The sequence below is a fragment of the Orycteropus afer genome, unplaced genomic scaffold, assembly GCF_000298275.1.
Source record: "Orycteropus afer afer isolate SDZICR_OR568_19922 unplaced genomic scaffold, OryAfe1.0 scaffold00040, whole genome shotgun sequence".
NCBI classification, from domain to species: domain Eukaryota; kingdom Metazoa; phylum Chordata; class Mammalia; order Tubulidentata; family Orycteropodidae; genus Orycteropus; species Orycteropus afer.
Genome location: NW_006921627.1, coordinates 613328 through 620537, shown reverse-complemented (window position 1 = coordinate 620537; position 7210 = coordinate 613328).

Sequence of the window (7210 nt, the reverse complement as noted above, 5' to 3'; positions counted from 1 at the left end):
TCTGACTCAACCAATTATTCCTGGCAGAACTTCAAACTCAGTACCAGAAAGGCCATAGATAAAGAGAAACCCATTGAACTGCAAAGGGATAGACAAAATAGTTCAAACCATTTTTTTTTTTTAAACCAAATCATAATTATAACTAGTAATATTCTGTGGGAAAGTATCTGGCCTTCTTTGGATACCTTCTCTATATCACCATTTCATTGGTGTACTTTTTGCTTTGCTTCCTCTTGAAATATCAGTTTATTAGTACTGAGATAGATACTCTTGTATCTTAAAAAGTCTACATAGCTTGAAACTACAGTTACCCATAATTTCTTGCACCTACTTCTTTCTTCACCTCAACTTGAACTCTGCCTCCCAAGAGTATGTTCCAGGTTACAAGTGTTCAGGAATATGTCAGTTAGCTTACCAGAAACCTAAAATTTCCAGCCCCTGCTTGGATTCTGTTTATGCCCCTCTTTCCAATCAACTCTATATTATAATTTATTAATTGAGTTGGCTCCAACTCATGATGACCCCATGTACAAAAGAACAAAACATTACCTGGTTTGGTGCCATCTTCATGATCATTGACATGCTCCAGTCCATTGTTACAGCCACTGTATGTTTTTCAGTGACTTCCAACTTAGGAGGCTCATCTTCCAGCTCTATCCTGGACAATATTCTGTTGTCATCCATAGAGATTTCACTGGCTAATTTTTGGAAGTAGATCATCAGGCCTTTTTTCCAGGTCTGTCTTAGTCTGGAAACTCCACTGAAACCTGCCCACCACAGGTGACCCTGTTGATATTTGAAATACCGGGGGCATAGCTTCCAGCATGCAAGCCATGCAAGCCACCACAATATAACAGACTAACAGATAGGTGGTGGTGATCAACTTTACCTCCTAACAATTCAGCATCCTTTACAGTCTTCAACCCCAGGAGCCAACAGCTGAACACCTCTACTGGGATTTCCCCTACAGCTTCCTGGTTGTAAATTTCTAATGGATCCAAGGTTGTTGAGGTAGCACACTGGCAAAGCATGTTTACTTGTTCCAAATAGCTTAGTCAAACATGAATGCCTCGGCAATTGAAATAGATAATCTGTGAAAGTACCAATGGGTCAAGTCTAAAGAGAAATGTGAAAGTTATTTTAATAATTCGTTCTCATCAGCATAATAACCTCATGCAATTAAACCTAACCATTGTGGTGGGGACAAGTTTTTAAGCCACAGATCCACAGATTCACATATATGAAACAATGTCATGTTACTTATTTTCTTATAATTTAACTTAATTTTAATTTCTTGCCTCTATTCTTCTTAATCCTAAAAACCTTATTTTGGTCCATTGGTGGTAAACTCAGTCATTTCAGTGATTTCATAGTTGTTCCTAGTTTAAACCCTCTCACACATATATCAGGACCCTCTCTCACACTTATAACTTTACCTAGGCTTCATTCTAAACTTGGTGTTAAGTGAGATCAAAGTTTGGGAGGAAAAGGTGTCCATTCTTGGTCTTCATGTGTCCTATGCTGGCATCCTATGACATGTTTACTATATGGTCTTGGTGGTTATGGTTCTGAGCCATGGGGACTTTGCTTGCTAGTATCCATGGAGGCAAAAGGGTGATTTCCCACCTTGCTATCTATGGACACAGGCTGATCTCCATCTCAGAGGGCCTCTGGCGCCTCTTCAAGTAACTTCTTTACCTTTTCTGAGGCACAGGAAAAGTTTCTTTTTGTAGGGCTTTCTGGGGCTGCAGGTGACTCCAGGCTGTCACTAGCTCCCTGTCACCAAAAACTCTTATTTAGCCACCTCTACTTATGCCTAAGGCACTTGACTGCTAACCAAAGGCTGGCAGTTCAAATGCACTAGCCGCTCCTCAGAAGGAAGATTGGGCAATCTACTTCCATAGTGATACCACCTTGGAAACCCAAGCAGGGGTCACTATGAGTCAGAGCCTACTTGATGGCAGTGAGTTTGATTTTTTGGTTTTGAGTGGCTCCATATGAGAAAGACTTGGCAGTCTGCTTCCATAAAGATTACAGCCCAGAAAGCCTTGTGGAGAAGTTCCACTCTGTCACATAGGGTAGCTATGAGTTGGAACAGACTTGATGGCATCCAACAACAACATTTAAAATGAACAACTTTCCCCCACTCTCTTGGTTACTATGGCCACAGAGCTCTGGTTCCTAACATCAAGATTCACATTCAGTCATAAAGAATTTAGAAACTGAATAACTCCATCAATAATAAGAATTCAAAGGTCGATAGCTTTGAGGAACTCATCATAGATGATGCCTTTTGAAAACTGCCACAACTGTCCTAAAGTGTTTCTGATGTGAGGATAAAAAAAAATTTGATTATGGAAGACAGCACAGAGAATCTCATCTATTTATCTTAAAACTTGAAATTCAATTTGAAATGTTACTTGGATAAGAACAAAGTTTAATGCAAATGAACAATAGAAAAATTTTGAAATCTGAATGTTAAAATAATCTCTTATATTTCTGGTGACAGGGAAGCAAGAAACAAGTTTTACATGTAGTTTTTGTCTTTTTCCTTCTGACTATGAAAATAACTCATGGTTATTGCAAAAATTCAAACATTACAGAAACATACACAGAAAGTGATACTACCACTCAAAGGGATCAGTGCAGGAGATTCTGGATACAGTGGGGGGAAAATGTGGAACTCAAAATCATAAAAAAAACCATGCTTACTGGTCTGTTAGAGACTGGTGAAATCTCTGAGACTGTGGCCTCTAGTCACCCTTCAGACCTGGAATTGAACTCACTCCCATGGCTTCCAGCCAAACAACAGACAGTCATATGAGGTGAATATTTACACCAGATGGGTAAACTCCTTAGAACAATCAGTCATGGGAGATCAGAAGGGCAGTGTTTGCCCAGGGAGATACTCAGGGGCAGGAATACATAGGGAAGAACACAGGGAAGAGGTGACTACAGGGAGGCAGGGGGAAGAGAGTTGTTACATTGTGGGGAATTGTAGTCAATGTCATGAAACAAAATATTTATGAACTGCTGTATGGAAGATGAGTTTCTTCTGTAAACTTTCAACCAAATCACAATTAAAAAAAAAAAAAAAAAAGAAAGTGATACTGCCATATAAATTTAACCTCCTAGATAACCACTGTTAGTAATTACCAGGTAACCATTCTTTCTTTCTATCTATCCATTATTTTTTAATTTTTGCAGCGTTCCCTCCCTTTCCCCCCAATAACCAACAAAGAAAGTTCCCTTCCATATATAAACTTTTCCTTGACTTTTTATAATAATGACCAAATACAATATTTGTCCCTCTGTGATTGACTTACTTCACTCAGCACAATGTCCTCCAAGTTCATTCACGTTATATGGTGTTTTTCAGATTCTACCTTATTATTTAGTGTTGCATAGTATTCCATTGTATGTATGTACCATAGTTTGGTTATCCACTCTTCTGCTAATGGGAACTTAGGTTGTTTCCATCTTTTTGCTATTGTAAATAGTGCTGCAATGAACATGGGTGTCCATATATCCATTCCATTCATCCTTCCAGATTTTTCCTGTCCAATTATATGTACATAAATATACCAGTTGTTACTTCAGAAATAGGAGTATACTACCAGTGGTACTCTGCAACATGCTTTTCCTCCTTTTTTATACCTAATAATAACTGTTACTGAAAACCTGCCATGCACTATGCTAAGATTCCACATAAACAAGTCCTGGTATGCCTGATCCAAGCCATGGGCTTTTCGTAAGCATATGAAAACTGAACAATGCAAAATGAAGACAGAATTGATGCTTTCAAATTGTGGCATTGGCAAGGAATACTGAATATACCATGGATTGCCAGGAGAATGAACAAATTAGTCGTAGAAAAAATACAACCAGAACGTTCCTCAGAAGCAAGGATGGTGAGACTTGGCTCACTTACTTTGGGCACATCATCAGGAAAGACCAATCACTAGAAAAGGACATAGTGGGTAAAGTAAAGGGCCACTACTTGTCTGTCAGTTTGTTGTACTATGGTGGCTTGTGTGTTGCTGTGATGCTGGAAGCTATACCACTGGTATTTCAAATACTAGCAGGGTCACTCAAGGTATACAGGTTTCAGTAGACCTTCCAGACTAAGATAGACTAGGAAGGAGGACCTGACTCTCTGAAAAAATTGGTCAGTGAAAACCTTATGAATAGCAGTGGAATACTGTCTGATATAGTGCTGAAAATGAGCTTCTTGGGTGGGAAGGCACTCAAAATACAACTGGGGAGGAGCTGCCTCCTCAATGTAGAGTTTGACCTTAATGACACAGATGGAGTAAAGCGTTAGGGACCTTCATTTACTAATGTCGTATAAATCAAAATGAGAAGAAATGGCTGCAGACATCCATCAGTAATTGCAATGTGGGATGTACCAAGTATGAATCTAGGAAAATTGGAAGTTGTAAAAAATGAGACAGGATGCAAAAAGATCAATACCTAGGCATTAGTGAGCTGAAATGGACTGTATTGACCATTTTGAATCAGAAAATCATATGATCTTCTATGCCTGAAAAGATAAATTTAAGAGGAATGGCATTATATTAATCATCAAAAAGGACATTACAAGATCTATCCCGAAGTACAATGCTGTCAGTGACAGGATAATATCCATATGCCTACAAGGAAGAACAATTAATAGGACTTTTATTCAAATTCATGCACTGTTCTGGTTACCTAGTGCAGCTCTGACAAGAATATACCACAAATGGGATGGCTTTAACAAACAGGAGTTTATTCTCACTATTTAGAGGCTTTAAGTCCAAGTTCAAAGTGTCAGACTCCAGGGGCAGGGTGAAACCCCCTTGACCTTGGATTTCAGCTCTGCCTCTTGCTCCGGGCCCACTGAAGCTAGAGGCATCTCTTCACTTAGGCAGCTACTGGCTGCTAAGGCTAACAAGCCCAAGGTCGACAAATAAAATGGCATAGTCCTGATGTTACCAAACCACATGGCAAGCCATTAATTCAAGTCCATTGTAAGTCTCAAGGTCAGCAGAGCATGGAGGCTGCTGAACAATGGCACGGCTACATGCAGGGTCCAAGTGTGCCGTAAGCTGGAGACCATTCCCCAAGAATTCTCCTTATATACAGGAAGCAGACCACATCCCTAAGGCAGCTACTCAGCTGCTCACAGTAGATTCCACCATGGAGTTGATTACCAGTCTCATGATGGGAAATACTACATCCAGCTGCCCAGCCACTCAACCAGACCCAGCCAAGCTGACACACAAACTTCACCACCACATACACTAACCACTAGTGTGAAAGATGAAGAAATTGAGGATTTTTTTTACCAACTTCTGCAGTCTGAAATTGATCAAATATGCAATCAAAATGAATTGATAATCACCAGTGACTGGAATGAGAAAGTTGGAAACAAAGAATCAGTATTGATAGTTGGAAAATGTGGCCTTGATGATAGAAATGATGCAGGAGATCACATGATAGAATTTTGCAAGACCAATGCCTTTTTAATTGCAAATACCTTTTTTTTTTTTTAAGCAACATAAACAGTGGCTACATATGTGGACCTTGCTGGATGGAACACACAGGAATCAAATCTACCACATCTGTGGAAAGAGGCAATGGGGAAGCTCAGTATCATCAATCAGAACAAGGCCAGGGCCCGACTTTGGAACAGATCACTAATTACTCATATGTAAGTTCAAATTGAAGCTCAAGAAAATTAAAACAAGTCTACAAGAGCCATAGTACAAACGTGAGTATATCCCACCTAAATATAGAGCCCATCTCAAGAACAGATTTGATACAATGAACACTAATGAGTTGTGGGATGACTAGATGTCTAGTCATCTAGTCTGTGAAGACTAGATGAGTTGTGGGATGACATCAAGGACATCATACGTGAAGAAAGTAAAAGGTCATCAAATAGACAGGAAAAGAAAGACGAAAATGGATGTCAATTTCAGAAGCGACTCTGAAACTTGCTTTTGATGTCAGAATACCTAAAGCAGAAGGAAGAAATGATGAAGCAGAAGAGCTGAACAGAAGACCTCAAAGGGCGGTTCGAGAACACAAAGTAGGGTATTATAATGAAATGTGCAAAGACCTGGAGTTAAAATGCCAAAAGTGAAAAACCTGCTTTGCATTTCTCAAGCTGAAAGAATTGAAGAGAAAATTCAAGTCTCAAGCTGAAATATCAAAGGATTCTACAGGCAAAATATCAAACAATGCAGGAAGCATTGAAAGAAGATGGAAGGAATACACAGAGTCACTGTACTGAAAAAAATTCATCGATGTTCAATTATTTCAGGATGTAACATATGATCAAGAATGGATATTGAAGGAAGAAGTCCAAGTTGCACTGAAGGCACTGGAGGAAAACAGGTTTCAGGAATTGATAGAATACCAAGTGAAATGTTTCAACAAAGGGCTGCAGTGCTGGAGGTGCTCATTCATCTATGCCAAGAAATTTGGAAGACAGCTACCTGGCCAGCCAACTGGAAGACATGCTTATTTGTGCCCATTCCAAAGAATGGTGATCCAACAGAATGTGGAAATTATTGAACCATATCATTAATATTACACACAAGTATGAATACTTTATGAATTGTCTGGATAGGTTAGAAGGGTCTCAAAACAGGACTGGAAAGAGCTGCATCATCAGAGTAAACCCAGCCTTACTCATATGGATAAGGTAAAGCTTTCAAGACCTCCATTTGCTGATGTGGCATCACTCAAATTGATGAGAAACAGCTGCAGACATCCATTAATCATCGGAACATGGAATGTACGAAATATGAATCTAGGAAAATTGGAAGTTGTAAAAATGAAATGGAACTCATAAAGATTGATATCCTAGGCATTAGTGAGCTGAAATGGATGGGTTTTGGCCATTTTGAATCAGACAACCATATGACCTTACTATGCCAGGAATGACAGTTTGAAGTGGAATGGCATGGCATTCATCATCACAAAGGATGTTTCAAGATTTGTCCTGAAGTACAATGCTGTCAGTGATAAGATAATATCCATACGCCTACAAAGAAGACCCGTTAATACGATTATTGTTCAAATTTATGCACCAACCACCAAAGCCAAAGATGAGGAAATTAAAGACTTTTATCAACTTCTGCAGTCTGAAATTGACTGAACATGCAATCAGGATGTGTTAATTATCACTGGTGACTGGAATGCAAAAGTTGGAAACAAAGAA